The sequence below is a fragment of the Macrobrachium rosenbergii genome, chromosome 1 (assembly GCF_040412425.1).
Source record: "Macrobrachium rosenbergii isolate ZJJX-2024 chromosome 1, ASM4041242v1, whole genome shotgun sequence".
In the NCBI taxonomy this organism is placed as follows: domain Eukaryota; kingdom Metazoa; phylum Arthropoda; class Malacostraca; order Decapoda; family Palaemonidae; genus Macrobrachium; species Macrobrachium rosenbergii.
In genome coordinates, this window is record NC_089741.1 from 24326985 (window position 1) to 24345652 (window position 18668).

The following is an 18668-nucleotide window of genomic DNA, read 5'->3' on the forward strand; positions in this document are numbered from 1 at the left end:
TGCGTGGCTGAACTTTGCTGTTTTCACAGTATATACTTTTTAGTTTTCTTGAAAGAAAATTCTCGAGGTGGCTATTTGTATATCCGTCCCCACTTTTTCTCCCCTCACTTTTTTCAGTTCGTTCTCAGATCTTAAAAACTTCTGAGGCTATAGGGCTGCAAATTGGTATGTTGATCATCCGCCCTTCAGTCAATAAACATACCAAATTGAAGCCCTCTAGCCTCAGTAGTTTTTATTTTACTTTATTTAAGGTTAAAGTTAGTCATGATCGTGCGTCTGGCACCACTGTAGGTGCCAACAACACGGGCCACAACCGGGCCATGGCTGAGAGTTTCATACTGCATTGTACCCTGTACTGAAAAGTCGATTGCGCCGAAGAAGCTTCGGCGCATTTTTTGTTTGTTTTATTTTATTTTATTTTTTTTATTTTATATATTTATTTTTAAGACTGTCTTTCTTAGCTATGCAGCCCTGAACTCGAGATGGTAGAATTACATGAAGTAATGACAAGAATGTTTTAATTTTTTTGTTTCTAGAATTGCAGTTGATGAAATAAGTAGCGAGGTATATTTTCTTCAGTATGTATTAACCATTGGAGCACTCCATTCGCTATTTTGGGAGCAAAGACCAGAAAAGAGGAAGAAATACAGTAGATGTATAGCAACTTGGTTCACTAACCTTGTTCCAGTTTTCAGTTATTTTTTTTTATAAGATGCAAGTAACTAAGTTACGGAGTTATGACCTATGTTGGCAGTTATTTTTGTTGTTTTTCTCTCCCCTTCATTCACGCTTAGAATTCTCTCTCTCTCTCTCTCTCTCTCTCTCTCTCTCTCTCTCTCTCTCTCTCTCTCTCTCTCTCTCTCTCTCTCTCTCTCACAGGCGTGGCCGATGTGACAGTCAGGGTTAGGGAAAGGGATTCCTTTCCTCCTGTTTTATATAGGTGATAAGCGGATATGAATCAGTCCTTGAATATGTGTGTGTGTGTGTTTGTGTGTAAAGTAGATCAGGGAAAATTGGCAAACTACAGTTTGCCAAGGATTTTTCCGGATATTCCATTCCATTAAATACTTGGAATTAAGGTTTAATGGGAAGAGAATACCACTACCTGGCATCTCTTCAAAGTAATAAGTGCCTGTGGTGGTTTTTAGCAAAATGAATGCTTTGAGTAATTTTATTATTGTCTGTTGTCATTTGTTGTAAATAGAATTTTATTAAAATCTGTTCATTGATAAGATTTAATCCTTGACTCTCTCTTCTTTTTTGGGGAGGGCACATAACTACTCTCTTAGATGACTGTGTGCTGTATAAGGGAATGGCCGTCCTGCAAGTTCCATAAGAGTGTATGCCCCTTGATAAAAATGTTGGCAATAATTATAATTAACAATCATTAATCAAGCAACTTTTGTCACTTTGCAATCACTGTAGACGCTACGTTTACTGTCACTGTGGATGGCGTTAAGTTCGTGAGCAAATAAATGTGCACGAGATTATTTTGTGTAGCAAAAATGTCTTCCTTTCAAATAGTACCACTTCAGAAGAGATCGAGAAGGTACTCGTTGTCCGATAATCTGCTTCATCAATGATGGAATCCATACGGTGAAGTTTTCTACAGCGTGGACGTCACAAGCCTAACAAGAGTCACCTCTTGGCTTAGACCCTATAGGGGTCTAGGGCCATCAGTGCACCTCAAGTGATGCGCTGTAAGCGTTACTTCAGGTTCTTTGCAGCGTCCCTTCGGCCCCTAGCTGCAACCCCTTTCGTTGCTTTTGCTGTACCTCCATTCATATTCTTTTTCTTCCCATCTTAGTTCCTCATTGGACTGGTCGATATCGTTCTCGGCTAGCACTGTGCTGGGCCCGCGTTCGAATTAGAGGAATTTATTTCTGGTAATAGAAATTCATTTCTCGGTATAATGTGGTTCTGATTCCACAATAAGCTGTAGGTCCCGTTGCTAGGTAACCGGTTGGTTCTTAGCCACGTAAAATAAGTCTCATCCTTCGGGCCAGCCCTCTCTAGGAGAGCTGTTAATCAGCTCAGTGGTCTGGTTAAACTAAGGTATACTTAACTTTTTTTTTTTTCCCCGTCTTACTTTCCACCCTCTCCTAACAATTGATTCATATTGCAACTGGGAGGATTTCCTCCTGTTACACCTTTCAGACCTTTCTGCTGACAATTTCCCTTTCAGCGCTGAATTACCCCATAGGTCCCAGCAGTTGGCCTTTGGCCTAAATTCCATATTCTATTCTGTTCTGTTTTTCCTTTCCAAAGTAAACACGAACAGTTCTTCAGTCAATAATGCAAAATGTAACAGAAGGGAAGGGATGTTGGGGCACTTCAGCTAACCCCCTTCTGCCAGTATAGGTTCCTGACACTTCCACACCATGAAATGACAAGCATTTCATAGTGTAGAATCTCCAGGATAATTAGAAAACTATCCTACCCTTCCTTGGTTGGGTTTCTACAAAGCATTGGAATATAGACTGATTCTTATCAGCTGGTAGTCTAGGTGGGTAGGATTCTGTTCCAATAATCTAGGCTAAGATAGACTTCGCCACAGAGAGAGAGAGAAAGAGAGAGAGAGAGGTTAGGGGAGACTGGGCGGAGATATTATTGTTAAATCGTTGTGCAAGGTACAAGTTAAACGTTTGGCAAAGTGACAAAGAGAGAGAGAGAGAGAGAGAGAGAGAGAGAGAGAGAGAGAGAGAGAGAAACTCCATGTGTCAGTGTTGGATTGGAGTTTTGGTAAATCGCCTAGATGATGTTTGTGTCACTCACTAAAAATGAAAAAAAAAAAAAAAGACTACAAGACTCAGAAATTCATCGATTCAACCAATCATTTCATGTTGGCGTATTGAAAATCTGTTCCAAAATCCCACTTCAATTCACAACATGTACTCCTATTCACAACTTTGAACTGCCTTACGAACTGCTTTGAAGCACTTTCTTGAACTAAAGTGTTTTTACTTTACTTAGGCAGTAAGTAAACTGCATTCCTCTAACCAGACAAATGCCAAGATATACAAGACAACCTAGATTGTGGTGTGACTTGTGATTTACATACTTATGTAAAAACATCTTTGGCTCGTTGACAGCAGCTTTAAGAAGTTAAGTATACCTTAGTTTAACCAGACCACTGAGCTGATTAACAGCTCTCCTAGGGCTGGCACGAAGGATTAGATTTATTTTACGTGGCTAGGAACCAATTGGTTACCTAGCAATGGGACCTACAGCTTATTGTGGAATCCGAACCACATTATACCGAGAAATGAATTTCTATCACCAGAAATAAATTCCTCTTCCTTGGCCGGTCGGAGAATCGAAAGCGAGGCCAGCAGAGTGCTAGCTGAGAACGGTACCCACCCCTCCAATGAAGTCCTTACACAACAGCTTCAAGCTGACTGGAGGTATCGAACATGCAAGATAAACTTGTATTGCAGCAGTAAAAATGTTATGAAAGGTCTTTGTCGACATTGTCCCATGAAGAAACGAAGTTTGCTAAATGTTTTTCATTCGACAGTTCATTTAATTTGTTTATTTATCTGTTTTTCTGATAACTTATCTTTCTGTATTTCCATCACCTTCTGTTACTTCTTTCGATTGAACATCATATTCTTTGGAAGCTTGAATTTCAAGTCGGTGGCCCCTGTTGGCTTGTTCCTTACGAATAGGGTTCAACTTCTGAATAATAATAATAATAATAATAATAATAATAATAATAATAATAATAATAATAATAATAATAATAATAGGGTAAGGCATAGGAATCTGCAATCGTCTCGGTAACAAGTCTTTTTTTCGCTTACTGTTCAATCTATTGGCATACAGCCATACTCGATCTGGTAAAAGCCACCTCAAAGCAATTACAAAACAGGGGTGAAAATTGGTGATCTCAAGCTCATTTACGAGTCTTCCCAAGGTCCATACATCAACCTTGAGTTCTCCATTAACCGGCTGGAGGATATGGGGTGGGAGAAGGAGGGGGACGCGGAATTTTATTATTGGAAAAATCGATTGAAACTTTTTGAAATATTAAGAACTATGATGGTGATGAACTGATTTACGAAATTCGAACAATTCATTTGTTCTCCAGACACTAAGCCCCATAGGGTGTTAGTGCCATCAGTACATCTCACGTGGCGCACTGTAGGATTTACCTAAGGTTCTTTGCAGCGTCCCTTCTGCCTCTAACTGCAACTCCTTTCATTCATTTTACTGTACCTCCGTTCATATTATCTTTCTCCCATCTTACTTTCCATTCTCTACTAATAATTGTTTCATAGTACAACTGCGAGGTTTTCCTCCTTTACTATCAGTTTACCGTTCAGCGCCGAATAACCTCATAGGTCCCAGGACTTGGCCTTTTGTCTAAATTATATATTCCAGTTCCAATTCCCATCCCAGATACCAAGGAAGGAAAAGTTAATGAACTACATAGAATGCTTTTATTCTCAAGAACAGAGGGAATGACGTAATTACGAAATACCTTGAGCAGGGCAAATAATGTATCCCAAACTATTAGCAGTGCCTGAGTTGAATGCTTGATTGTCTTCCAGTAAACTCAAAATAGAAATACTCCGTAGGGGGTTAGTGCCGTCAGTGCACCTCACGTGGTGCACTGTAGGCATTACAGAAGGTTCTTTGCAGCGTGCCTTCGGCCCCTAGCTGCAACGTCTTTCGTTCCTTTTACTGTATCTCCTTTCATATTCCCTTTATACCATCTTACTTTCCACCATCTCCTAACAATTGATTCATAGTGCAACTGCGAGGCTTTCCTCCTGTTACACCTTTTAAGTTTTCACTGTCAATTTCCATCTCATCGCTGAACGACCTCATAGGTCCCAGTGCTTAAATTCTATATTCAATTCAGTTGAAAATAGAAATATCATTGCATTAAAATAGATTTAGATTAATGGTCGTCTACGCCATAATGAACTATGGACGTTTCATGTTTTTGTAGTTAATTCGATTTTTAAAAATTTATTTTTATGCTTTTTCATTATCCTATATCCCATATTCTGTTGAATCTCATTCGTCAGTCATTTGAAAAAAGACTTTTTCAAATGAATGAATGCAAGTTAGAATATTAGTATTGACTGGAGACTCACAAGAGCTTAAGTGGTCTTCACTTGCTGTTTATATATAATATATATATATATATATATATATATATATATATATATATGTGTGTGTGTGTGTGTGTGTGTGTGTGTGTGTGTGTGTGTGTGTTTGTGTGTATATATATACACATATATAGTATACACATATAGTATACACATATATAGTATATATATATAGTATATATAGTATATATATTCAAAAATTGCTTATATTTGAAAAAGAAATCATAAGATCATAATTTGATGAATGAGGTTCATCAGAATAGAGGAGCATGATAGATAGGTAGATTGATAGATAGATAGATAGATAGGTAAAGAGAGACTCATTTAGAATTCCATCCTTGAATCTCCCTGTACCCTGATACCCGTCTCGGATGAACCAGGATCCAGTGACGATGCACCGAACTAACCAGAGCTTTCCAGCAAAGCAAGCAAGCTGTTTATACAGTACGAAGGGTTGAGTCTTGGCATCGTTCCAGGCAAAACTGGTTATTTATATCCAGGACCTACATTGTACATTTTTGCAATAATCTCAGTTTCTTGTTTCCTGCTTGCCACGTGTACTGTATCTGCCCCGTGATCATGGATGGTTTACCCTGGGGCTATTTTGTCAGTGTCAATTTGTATACAACCTCGGGGTGGTTATTCCTCAGCTTCGCCAGTGGCAAAAATGCCTGCACTTTTTCGGTTCAGCATTTTGACTGTGAAGTTTTATTACAGTACATTCTTGGTTGGTGATGTGAATTGCTCCCTTGCGTTCTGTTTGACATTGGTCGTTAGGTATTTCTTATACTTCTTTTTTAAGGGCATTTTTTTTTTTTGTTTCCTTTGCATTGGACCTTGGGAACTGCAGGGGAATGCGATTTTGATTATTTGTCTCAAGGAAGTGAATGAGGTTCTGAAGAGTTGTTCTGTAATTTTTTGTATAACAACAGGCCCTTGTAATTCGATAAGTAGATAGTCGACATTAATAACAATTATTCTGTTCACAGTGCCCAGTAAATTATAACGTATGCCTTCCTGTCATATTTTTATTCTTGCCATGGACCTTGAAAACGAATTTTAATATAATTCAAAGTTGACAGGGGAATATTTTTCTACCGTCTCCGTCGAATATTTCTTCTTTCTTCACAGAGATTCTTGTGAGACCGGAACTCCAAAATTTTGCGCATATCAGAATCACAGGTATATTGGTAAATAACAGCTCCACTTACGGAACACGTCAAAGTGGTCATTAAGTCAGGCTTTAAAGGAACGCATCTTTCTCTGTGTGGGTTACGGTTACCAAGTTAAGTTCAGAGAATTCTCTCTATATGTTCGCACCTTCTCACTTCTACATCGATCCTGTTTTTTGGTGCCGCTGACATTCCACATCATCCAGTCACTTTCACGGCGTTATTTTGTGCTTTTCAGAGGGAGTCGTTCCTCGCATATCAGCCCTATAACGTTGGTATGTTTTCGAATTAATAAACCTTAAAGGTCTTACACTGTTTCCTGTCTTATCAGACTTTAAATTATATCATTATACGCATGTAAATTATATATTTAATGGAGAATTAGAAATGACCTTTATAGACTGAAACTGCTTTTTTTTAAAGTCCAAATGATGAAAGCCTTATAGTAAAGGAACAAATAGTGAGATAGAAATTGCCAGCCAAAAGAGACAAACTGGTAAAAATTCATTTGAATGAATATCCAAGATAGGCTTATATGCAGCCTTACTCCGAAGCGCAGGCGTGCTTGAGATCACGTAATCGCCTCTCTCTCTCTCTCTCTCTCTCTCTCTCTCTCGGACATAGACGCGTAGATCATTCATCATGATTGATAATGTTAGGTCTTCTAGCAAGATTAATGAGTATAGCATGGTACGAACCGCCTTTTTTAAAAAAAAATTTTTTATACGAAGGTTTAGTAGTGTTCGAATACATTCGTTTTTCAGAGATTCAGAAATTAATTTGAAAATTTGTAGGCGAGAATCATCATAAAAGTTTGTGAACGATGCTGCGGGCTGTGTTGTTTCTAAAATCGCCATCTTTTCTTGCCCCCCCCCAAAAGAAAATATTAAACTAGAAATTGAAAATTTTTTTTGTAAAGTCCTCTCATTGTCACTCATCTGATCAACAAAGGTGGCCAGTTTTTGTTTGTGGGACGGAGAATATGCTTTCAAAAATAACTCGATCTTCGTTGTTTTGGAAGTTTTAATTTGTTTATTGATATCTTATAGTCTTCGTCAATGAGGCAGCTTTTTTAATAATGTAGGTATGTAATATCTTGCCTCCATTAACCTGTATTCAGTTTCAGAATTCAGTAGGTGAAAGATGAACAGTTCACAGAGACATTTTTTTGGTCAATTTTGGTCGTAACTTATGTGTACTTTTGTAACCAGCCCGAGTGATTTTTCTAGAATAAATTGTTCTAGTTCTCTAGAACAGATTTGTTAGCTATGGACGTTTCCCTTTACTTGATGAACGCGGTGGGGGCTTTCTTGGTACTTCAGGAACCATTATTTTATATCCACTACCTGATCTCTAGAATATTAGTTTTAGTGGACATGCCTCTTTGGTAACGAAGTAAAGACTTTGCAACTGATATTTAGAATGTAAAATACCTGGGAGCACCAGCTATATATATATATATATATATATATATATATATATATATATATATATATATATATATATATATATATATATATATATATATATATATATATATTTAGTGCATATATATGTATTTTTATGTACATATATATATATGCACACACAAACACACACACACATATATATATATATATATATATATATATATATATATATATATAATATATATAATATATAATATATAATATATAATATATATATATATATATATATATATATATATATATATATATATATATATATATATATATATATATATATATATATATACATACACACATATAAGCGCACACACAAACATTATATACGAGTATATATATATATATATATATATATATATATATATATATATATATATATATATATATATATACAGTATATATATACACACACACACTTGTATGTATGTAAACATGCATACATATAAAAGTTATATGTCACATGCATTATACTGTCCAAAACGTGATGTCACTCCGTCTTCATGGGTCCTTTTGAGCAGGTAAAAAGGCAACACTTCTTGAGTTTATAAATGCTGGTTCATATTTTGTATCCAGTCGCAACATTTCATTGGCAAATCTTATAATTCTAATGATAGCATAAACTCAAATGTCAAGGGTTATGTATGAAATGAATAGACATCCGAAAATACTAATTGTATTTCTTGCGTCAAACAGAAATTCTTTAGTGAATTAGATAAATTCTCTGTTAAGGCGAAAGACTGGCAACTCTTGCGTGAATGAACAATCATAAGAGATATAGTGAGTAAACAAGTAAAAAACCCGTCGAAGTTTCTTCGGCGCAGTCGAATTTTCTGTACATCGTATAATCAAGGCCACCGAAAATAGCTCTTTCTTTCGGTGGTCTCGCTATAATGCTGTATGAGCTGCGGCCCATGAAAATTCAACCACTGCTCGGTGGTGGCCTATCCTATATCGTTGCCAGAAGCACGATTATGGCTAACTTTAACATTAAATAAATAAAATTAAATAAAAAACTACTGAGGCTAGAGGGCTGCAATTTGGTATGTTTGATGATTGGAGGGTGGATGATCAACATACCAATTTGCAGCCCTCTAGCCTCAGTAATTTTGAGGATCTGAGGGCGGACAGAAAAAGCGCGGACAGAATAAAATGCGGACGGACAGACAAGCCGGCACAATAGTTTTCTCTTCAGAAATCTAAAAAGTATGACATAAAAAAGGCCTTGATGTAAAGTTGGTGAAAATCCCAAAATAAATAGGAATTTATTTAGTGTTGTTAATGTACATAGCCATTTTATATATATATATATATATATATATATATATATATATATATATATATATATATATATATATATATATATATATGCGCGAGGTTCATTTATCGTAGGAAAATGCTATTGCTTTTTGTTCCTTCTCTTTTAGAGTGAATGAAACTATTAAATGAATGAATTAGTGGTACTGTTGCATAGTCAAGACGAAGCGTTAAAATTTATGTCTGTATTTTTAATGAACTGTATATGTTTGAGCTTGAATAAACTCGACTGTTATTAATTTATTAATACGGCAGTATAAATTAATTGATATATCTGTTGATTTATAAATTAGCCACTTTGACTGTAATAGTTTTATTCTTATGCTGTACTGTAAACATCTAAAAAAAAAATGTACAATTAATTGGGTTAACTTTTAAATTAACTGTTTCCACGATCTGTCGGCTCTCACAGCAGTGCAGCTTCTTTGATTACGAAACGACATTTTCTCTCTCTCTCTCTCTCTCTCTCTCTCTCTCTCTCTCTCTCTCTCTCTCTCTCTCTCTCTCTAGGGAAACGCATCAATATTTATCTTGTTGTCAAAAACAGTTACATGTTACGAGTCTTGTTAGAAGGACAGCAAGTATCCTGTTTTTTAGGGTGGCTCCTATGAGAGAGAGAGAGAGAGAGAGAGAGAGCGATTGTACTGGACGGATAAAGGTTACCATGAAAGGAAGGTATTGATCCTAATATTTGTACAAAGGTAAAATTTATAAATTTTCTCTCTCTCTCTCTCTCTCTCTCTCTCTCTCTCTCTCTCTCTCTCTCTCTCTCTCTCTCTCTGGAAAGTTAAGCAAGTTCGTTATCAATAGTTTCCTGAACAGTGAGTAGAGAACCACAGGGTTGCTAGCTAAATGGCGATGCCTCGAAATGCTTATTAGGAGAGGTATTATGGAATAAAGATAGCATTCAGGTATTATGCAATAAAGATAGCATTCAGGTATTATGCCATAAAGATAGCATTCAGGTATTATGTCATAAAGATAGCATTCAGGTATTATGCAATAAAGATCGCATTCAGGTATTATGCCATAAAGATAGCATTCAGGTATTATGCAATAAAGATAGCATTCAGGTATTATGCCATAAAGAAAGCATTCAGGTATTATGCAATAAAGATAGCATTCAGGTATTTTGCCATAAAGATAGCATTCAGGTATGCCATAAAGATAGCATTCAGGTATTTTGCCATTTAAGATAGCATTCAGGTATTATGCCATAAAGATAGCATTCAAGTATTATGCAATAAAGATAGCATTCAAGTATTATGCCAAGATAGCATTCAAGTATTATGCCATAAAGATAGCATTCAAGTATTATGCCATAAAGATAGCATTCAGGTATTATGCAATAAAGATAGCATTCAGGTATTATGCAATAAAGACAGCATTCAGGTATTATGCCCTAAAGATAGCATTCAGGTATTATGCCCTAAAGATAGCATTCAGGTATTATGCCCTTAAGATAGCATTCAGGTATTTTGCCCTAAAGATAGCATTCAGGTATTATACCCTAAAGATAGCATTCAGGTATTATGCCCTAAAGATAGCATTCAGATATTATGCCATAAAGATAGCATTCAGGTATTTTGCCCCAAAGATAGCATTCAGGTATTTTGCCCTAAAGATAGCATTCAGGTATTTTGCCCTAAAGATAGCATTCAGGTGTTATGCCCTAAAGATAGCATTCAGGTATTTTGCCCTAAAGATAGCATTCAGGTATTATGCCCTAAAGATAGCATTCAGGTATTATGCAATAAAGATAACATTCAGGTATTATGCCCTAAAGATAGCATTCAGGTATTTTGCCCTAAAGATAGCATTCAGGTATTATGCCCTAAAGATAGCATTCAGGTATTATATTTTGCCATAAAGATAGCATTCAGGTATTATGCCATAAAGATAGCATTCAAGTATTATGCCATAAAGATAGCATTCAAGTATTATGCCATAAAGATAGCATTCAAGTATTATGCCATTCAAGTATTATGCCATAAAGATAGCATTCAAGTATTATGCCAAGATAGCATTCAAGTATTATGCCATAAAGATAGCATTCAAGTATTATGCCATAAAGATAGCATTCAGGTATTATGCAATAAAGATAGCATTCAGGTATTATGCAATAAAGACAGCATTCAGGTATTATGCCCTAAAGATAGCATTCAGGTATTATGCCCAAAGATAGCATTCAGGTATTATGCCTAAAAGATAGCATTCAGGTATTTTGCCCTAAAGATAGCATTCAGGTATTATACCCTAAAGATAGCATTCAGGTATTATGCCCTAAAGATAGCATTCAGATATTATGCCATAAAGATAGCATTCAGGTATTTTGCCCTAAAGATAGCATTCAGGTATTATGCCATAAAGATAGCATTCAGGTATTTTGCCCTAAAGATAGCATTCAGGTGTTATGCCCTAAAGATAGCATTCAGGTATTTTGCCCTAAAGATAGCATTCAGGTATTATGCCCTAAAGATAGCATTCAGGTATTATGCAATAAAGATAGCATTCAGGTATTATGCCCTAAAGATAGCATTCAGGTATTTTGCCCTAAAGATAGCATTCAGGTATTATGCCCTAAAGATAGCATTCAGGTATTATATTTTGCCATAAAGATAGCATTCAGGTATTATGCCATAAAGATAGCATTCAAGTATTATGCCATAAAGATAGCATTCAAGTATTATGCCATAAAGATAGCATTCAAGTATTATGCCATAAAGATAGCATTCAAGTATTATGCCCTAAAGATAGCATTCAGGTATTATGCCCTAAAGATAGCATTCAGGTATTATGCCCTAAAGATAGCATTCAGGTATTTTGCCCTAAAGATAGCATTCAGGTATTATACCCTAAAGATAGCATTCAGGTATTATGCCCTAAAGATAGCATTCAGATATTATGCCATAAAGATAGCATTCAGGTATTTTGCCCTAAAGATAGCATTCAGGTATTATGCCATAAAGATAGCATTCAGGTATTTTGCCCTAAAGATAGCATTCAGGTGTTATGCCCAAAGATAGCATTCAGGTATTTTGCCCTAAAGATAGCATTCAGGTATTATGCCCTAAAGATAGCATTCAGGTATTATGCAATAAAGATAGCATTCAGGTATTATGCCCTAAAGATAGCATTCAGGTATTTTGCCCTAAAGATAGCATTCAGGTATTATGCCCTAAAGATAGCATTCAGGTATTATATTTTGCCATAAAGATAGCATTCAGGTATTATGCCATAAAGATAGCATTCAAGTATTATGCCATAAAGATAGCATTCAAGTATTATGCCATAAAGATAGCATTCAAGTATTATGCCATAAAGATAGCATTCAAGTATTATGCCCTAAAGATAGCATTCAGGTATTGTGCAATAAAGATAGCATTCAGGTAATATGCAATAAAGATAGCATTCAAGTATTATGCAGTAAGGATAGCATTCAGGTATTATGCAATGCAGATAGTATTCAGGAGTTATGCAATAAAGATAGCATTCAGGTATTATGCAATAAAGATGGTATTCAGGTATACAATAAAGGTAGCATTCAGGAATTATGCAATACGGATAGCATTCAGGTATTATGCAATAAAGATAGCATTCAGGTATTATGCAATAAAGATAGTATTCAGGAGTTATGCAATAAAGATAGCATTCAGGTATTATGCAGTAAAGATAGTATTCATGTATACAATAAAGATAGCATCCAGGAATTATGTAATAAAGATAGTATTCAGGTATACAATAAAGATAGTATTCAGGAATTATGCAATAAAGATAGTATGTAGTTATGCAATAAAGATAGCATTCAGGAATTATGCAATAAAGATAGTATTCAGGTATTATGCAGCAAAGATAGCATTCAGGAATTATGCAATAAAGAGAGTATTCAGGTATTATGCAATAAAGATGGTATTCAGGTATACAATAAAGGTAGCATTCAGGAATTATGCAATACGGATAGCATTCAGGTATTATGCAATAAAGATAGCATTCAGGTATTATGCAATAAAGATAGTATTCAGGAGTTATGCAATAAAGATAGCATTCAGGTATTATGCAGTAAAGATAGTATTCATGTATACAATAAAGATAGCATCCAGGAATTATGTAATAAAGATAGTTTTCAGGTATACAATAAAGATAGTATTCAGGAATTATGCAATAAAGATAGTATGTAGTTATGCAATAAAGATAGCATTCAGGAATTATGCAATAAAGATAGTATTCAGGTATTATGCAGCAAAGATAGCATTCAGGAATTATGCAATAAAGAGAGTATTCAGGTATTATGCAGCAAAGATAGCATTCAGGAATTATGCAATAAAGAGTATTCAGGTATTATACAGTAAAGATAGTATTCAGGAATGATGCAATAAAGGTAGTATTCAGGAATTGTGTAATAAAGATAGCATTCAGGAATGATGCAATAAAGGTAGTATTCAGGAATTGTGTAATAAAGATAGCATTCAGGTGTTATGCAATAAAGCTAGCATTTAGGTATTATGCAATAAAGATAGTATACAGGAATTATGCAGTACAGATAATATTCGGAGGATGCATCGTTCTCTTCAATAAAGTGGTAATGATTAGGGAGAGGCAGATGCGTGAATTAGTGAGGAGATCCAGATCTTAAGTGTGTATACATTCTTACAGTGCACTTCACGCGGTGCACTGTAAGGTTCTTTGCAGTGTCCCTTCGACCCGTAGCTGCATCCTCTTTCATTCCTTTTACTGCACCTCTGTTTATACTCTCTTTCTTCTATCTTAATTTCCTCTCCTAACAATTTATTCGTAGCGCAACTACGAGGTTTTCCTCCTTTTGCACCTTTCAAACCTCTTATGTCAATTTCCATTTCAGCGTTGAATGACCTGATAGGTCCCAGCGATTAGCCTTAACCTAATTTCTATATTCTTTATTCTCTCTTTCAGTATGCTGATAATTGCTTTGACTGTTGAAGTTAGTATTTGACATAAAATAATTCAAATACATTTGTGTCATGAAACCCTCATGAATAAAAAAGAACGACATAAATAATAATTATAATAATAGTAATAATAATAGTAATGTATCTAATTCTTGATTTATTTCTCTCTTCCCTTCTCTTTTTCTCTTCCAGCTGGCGGAGCACCAATGTCCTCCTGAAGGATGTAGCGGGGTCTTCTCTCGTCGCGGCTGGGTCATTGAGTCGTAAGCGGGTATAATTAGGAAGGAGACCTTCTCTGAGGGCAGTTGCGTTAAAAATTATAGCTGTTTCCACGGCATTTAATTATACAGAGTCTTCTCTGTTCTTATCTTTTTTTTTCATCAGCATGTAGCTGGCATATCGGGTTTCCCAAGGACGTGCAAAGATTTCTGTTTTCCATGACCCATCTACGACGAGAGAGGACAACACCGCATCTTCAGGAGGACATTGGTGCTCCGCTAGCTGGAAGAGAATAATAATAATAATAATAATAATAATAATAATAATAATAATAATAATAATAATAATATTCCACCTAAGTGCCTTTATTCCAAAGGAAATGCACCTATTTGGAGTTCCACAAAAGGATCAATTTCTTACCAGCCTTTGGGAATGGTTGAACGATGTTAGCTCAAGTATAAATATTTTTTCCTTGAGAAATAAATCACCCATCCATAATAGTCGAAACTGTTGTTTTAATAGTTTTGCAGTGAGAAACCTTCGCTTTCTAGAACATTTGAGAGAAGAAAACGTCAATAGTGCGAGAAGTTTCTGAACGGGCGAAAAAAAAAAAAAAATGTATCTGGCTTAAAATTTGAACGCAATCTTCGAAAACTGGATAACGATGTAATCTTTTAAAAGAGGGTTTTTCCTACTTGTGCACTTTAATATGTTTTGGAGACTTAATGTCGAAACTGAACCCCAACGGTTGTGCGAGGACTTTCTAAACGGTAAAAAGTTCATTTGCTAAAAACTTCTTGATCAGCATTTTCGGAATTTTTGTGACTTATCTTTTGTGAGCGGTTTTCTTATAAAACAATTTCCCTAACGCTGTTAGGTTTTTTGTATTCAAGTCTGCTTATATATATATATATATATATATATATATATATATATATATATATATATATATATATATATATATATATATATATATATATGTATATCTTAAGTTCGTGTAACTTTGGTTCCATTCTTTTATGACAGTGCTAACATGTTTTGTGTAATAATTGATTTTTTCAGTAACACTATACCTCTACACATAAATCTCTTCTCAAATGTTAAGCTTTTAAGTACTGATGAAATTCAGACTTGTGTGAAAATTTGAAGTCTTCAGGCTAATGAGTTCATTTAGAAGGTTTAATGAGTTTATTTGGAATTTTCAGGCTAATGCAGTGGTTTGAAACTTCCAGACTCTCAGTAATATTTTGAATTTTCTAGCCAATAGAAAGATTTTGGAATGTCTACGCCAGTGGTAGATTTTGAAAATTTGAGTTAATATGTGAATTTGTTAATAGTGTTTTTCTTTGTAATAGGAATATTTGAAGATTTGGAATGTAATACGAGTATTTCGAACTTTGAAATGGCCAAGTGAGTCGAAAGATACGGAGTTTAAGAATTTAAAATTTTACAGGAGATTTGACGTTTTAGAATTCTGGGGCTTGCTGGAAATTTTGCATTTCCTTAAAATTATGATTTGTAAGTCTTCACAGCCTAAATGGGCCCAGGAAATTATGAATGCTCTTAATGAAAGAGGGAGTGTTTCATGGTACCCTCTGTGTGTTGAATCGGTGGAATTAGGAATGTTGCAAGTTTATGTAGCCCATAATTAGCTCTCATAATCAAATGTTTATTTAATTATGTCTTTATTCTTCAGGATTGATCGGTGCGCAGCCAAGTTCACCACAAACGTAAGTAATTTTGTTGCATGTCCTCTTTTCATTTTTTAGTGATTGCCATTATGGTTATATTTGAAACAGTTAAAAGCAATTTTTTTCTTGGAGATTGAATATAAATTCATGCAGCGAGTGAACGTTCCATTCCATGATATATTTACCGTACTGGGCGGCCGCACAGTATATACTGTAGGTGATGCCATAACCAGTTTTTAGTAGATTTCTCAAATTAACCTAAATCCATCCTCATGAATAGCGAGAGGCTACGGGCAATAGACTCCATGCTTAGACTTGTCGTCGTCTACCCCGGGGTCAGCCTTCTCAGTAATGTCCAAAGGACAGTGCGTAACGTCGGGACTTGCCGTTTCGACCAAGAAAGTTAGACCCTCAAAGGTGTTTGTCGACAGTATAGTGACAACAGTGATACGACTAATAATAAACTCGGGGGGGGGGGGGTAGTGACGTCAGCGCACCTCACGCGGTGCACTGTAGGCATTACTTATGGTTCTTTGCGGCGTCCCTTCGGCCAACAGCTGCCAACCATTTCATTCCTTTTACTTTACCCCCGTTCACAATCTCTTTTTCTTCCTTCTTACTTTCCACCCTCTCCTAACAATTGATTCATAGTGCAACTGCTTTGAGGTTTTCCTCCTGTTACAACTTTCAAACCATTTCACTGTCAGTTTCTGTTTCAGTGCTGAATGGCCTCATAGGTGCCAGCGCTGTATTCTATTCTACGAATAACAATAAAGTTATCGGCTTGTTGAGCACACCACAAAAGACGACCGGTGTTGTCTAAGCAGTGGTGTTTTTCTTTTAGTGCTCGTCACCTCGTTGCCAAATTCACCTCGGACACCAAACTACGCAGTGTGCATAATGAAGGTCAAACGGCAGCTTAAGGCATACGATAACCACAGTCGGTAACCTCCTTACTCAAGCCAGTCTCTCTCTCTCTCTCTCTCTCTCTCTCTCTCTCTCTCTCTCTCTCTCTCAACCGCTAATTCGCTGATTTGGTATTTTTGTACAATGTCTACTGACACTAGTTTTAATTTACGAGAAAAATAGATTTCTTTACAAATGAAATTAAGTACTCCGTCCCCCTCTCTCTCTCTCTCTCTCTCTCTCTCTCTCTCTCTCTCTCTCTCTCTCTCTTATCAGGTAATTCGCTGATTTGGTATTTTTTATACTATGTCTACTGAGACTGGTTTTGAATAATGCTAATTCTTGTTATTTTCACATTCAGTTCAAGATCAGTTTTAACGTAAGAAAAAAATCAGTTTAAGAAAAAAAAAAAAATGTTCCCACTTGAATAAATTTCTAATTTTCTATTGCTGACTTGTCCATGACATTTGTTATTTGAGTCAAGCAAGCACTGAACCTCAGTATAACGATCCACAAGGACTACCTCATTTTTTTCACGTTGTTGACAGGAAACTCAACAATGGGACCTTGAGAGCAAATTAATCAGCACACGAGGCGACACTGCTTGAGTATTGCCTGAAAGCAGCACACTCGTTTTCTGCATAGGTAATTAGAAAATCCTCGTCTTTTTGACTGACGAATGGCTGAAGAAGTCATTCAGTGGCTTTTCAGGGCAGTTTTGGAACATGAAACATTTCGGAAAATGAACGCTAAAATTCTGAAAGATTTCATATATACAGTGTATATATATACACATACATGCATATATATGTATATATATATATACATATGTTATATATATATTTATATATACATATACATGTATTTAATATATATATATATATATATATATATATATATATATATATATATATATATATATATATATATATATATGTGTGTGTGTGTGTGTGTGTGTGTGTGTGTGTGTGTGTGTGTGTGTGTGTATTAAAATGTACATACATTAACTTACGGTATTTCACATCCTTTGACAACATTATAGAAGGAAAAGGAAGTGTTTTCACCCAGTTGATGTAATACTGGGATCCGAAAGATTATATGGGAGGCAGTGAACTGAACCTTTATTATGAAAAGCATCTCGTAAACACTATTTGTTATTTTTTTTTTGTACTGAGAGATGCGTGTTCAGTTTATATTAAGCAATCTCGCAAAATATTGAGATTAAGATATTCCGAGAACATAATGTTCATATTTAGGCTTAATGTCATAATAATAACTGTGCTAATTACTGGGACTGTTCGTCATTCTTACGGTGTAATTTGAATCACATCACGTGGGTAAAATTTATGATATTGTGGATTGCGTATTTAAATAGCCAGTGGAGTTTCCGATTTAAATAATCAGGTAATTCATTCAGTCGTGCTTGGGTCGACCATGATATTTCAATTTTGCCATCTTTCAGATTTCATCTTTTTTACCTGAGGCTACGCGGCCTGGGTCTCATGAATAAATCAGCTCAGTTATAGTGTGTACTGCTTGAATGTTTTACGCTGGTCCACTGGTGTAGTGGTTAGTGTCGTTAATGTCACTCAGATGTCGCGGGTTCGCGTCTCCCCCATGGCGATGAAAAGTCACTGGCTCTGTATCATGATCAGTTACTGCTGCAGTGGGGGTGTCTGCAGTGGGATGTTAAAACCAACATTCTTTGATAGCTTGAATTTCAAGTCAATGATCCCTGTGCTTGTTCCATGTGAATAGCTCTCATCTACTGAAATAATAATAATAATAATAATAATAATAATAATAATAATAATAATAATAATAATAATAATAATGATGATGTCGCCGAGCAATA

At 35.5% G+C, this 18668-nt stretch overlaps 2 protein-coding genes across 10 annotated transcripts in view; one reads left to right on the plus strand and one right to left on the minus strand.

Annotated features, from left to right (window-relative positions):
* The window catches only part of LOC136843116 (uncharacterized), a 145677-nt gene that overhangs the window by 58140 nt on the left and 68869 nt on the right, over window positions 1-18668 (plus strand). For 6 of the 8 annotated variants that reach the window (XM_067111502.1, XM_067111185.1, XM_067111260.1 and 3 more), the window contains one exon: window positions 15913-15946. The exons of the other annotated variants lie outside the window; for them this stretch is intronic. The gene's annotated coding sequence lies outside the window, so the exon portion shown is untranslated. The remainder of the gene's footprint in view (window positions 1-15912; window positions 15947-18668) is intronic. 8 annotated transcript variants of the gene reach the window in all.
* The window catches only part of Hn (phenylalanine-4-hydroxylase), a 71821-nt gene that overhangs the window by 36109 nt on the left and 17044 nt on the right, over window positions 1-18668 (minus strand). The gene's annotated exons all lie outside the window — the stretch shown is intronic.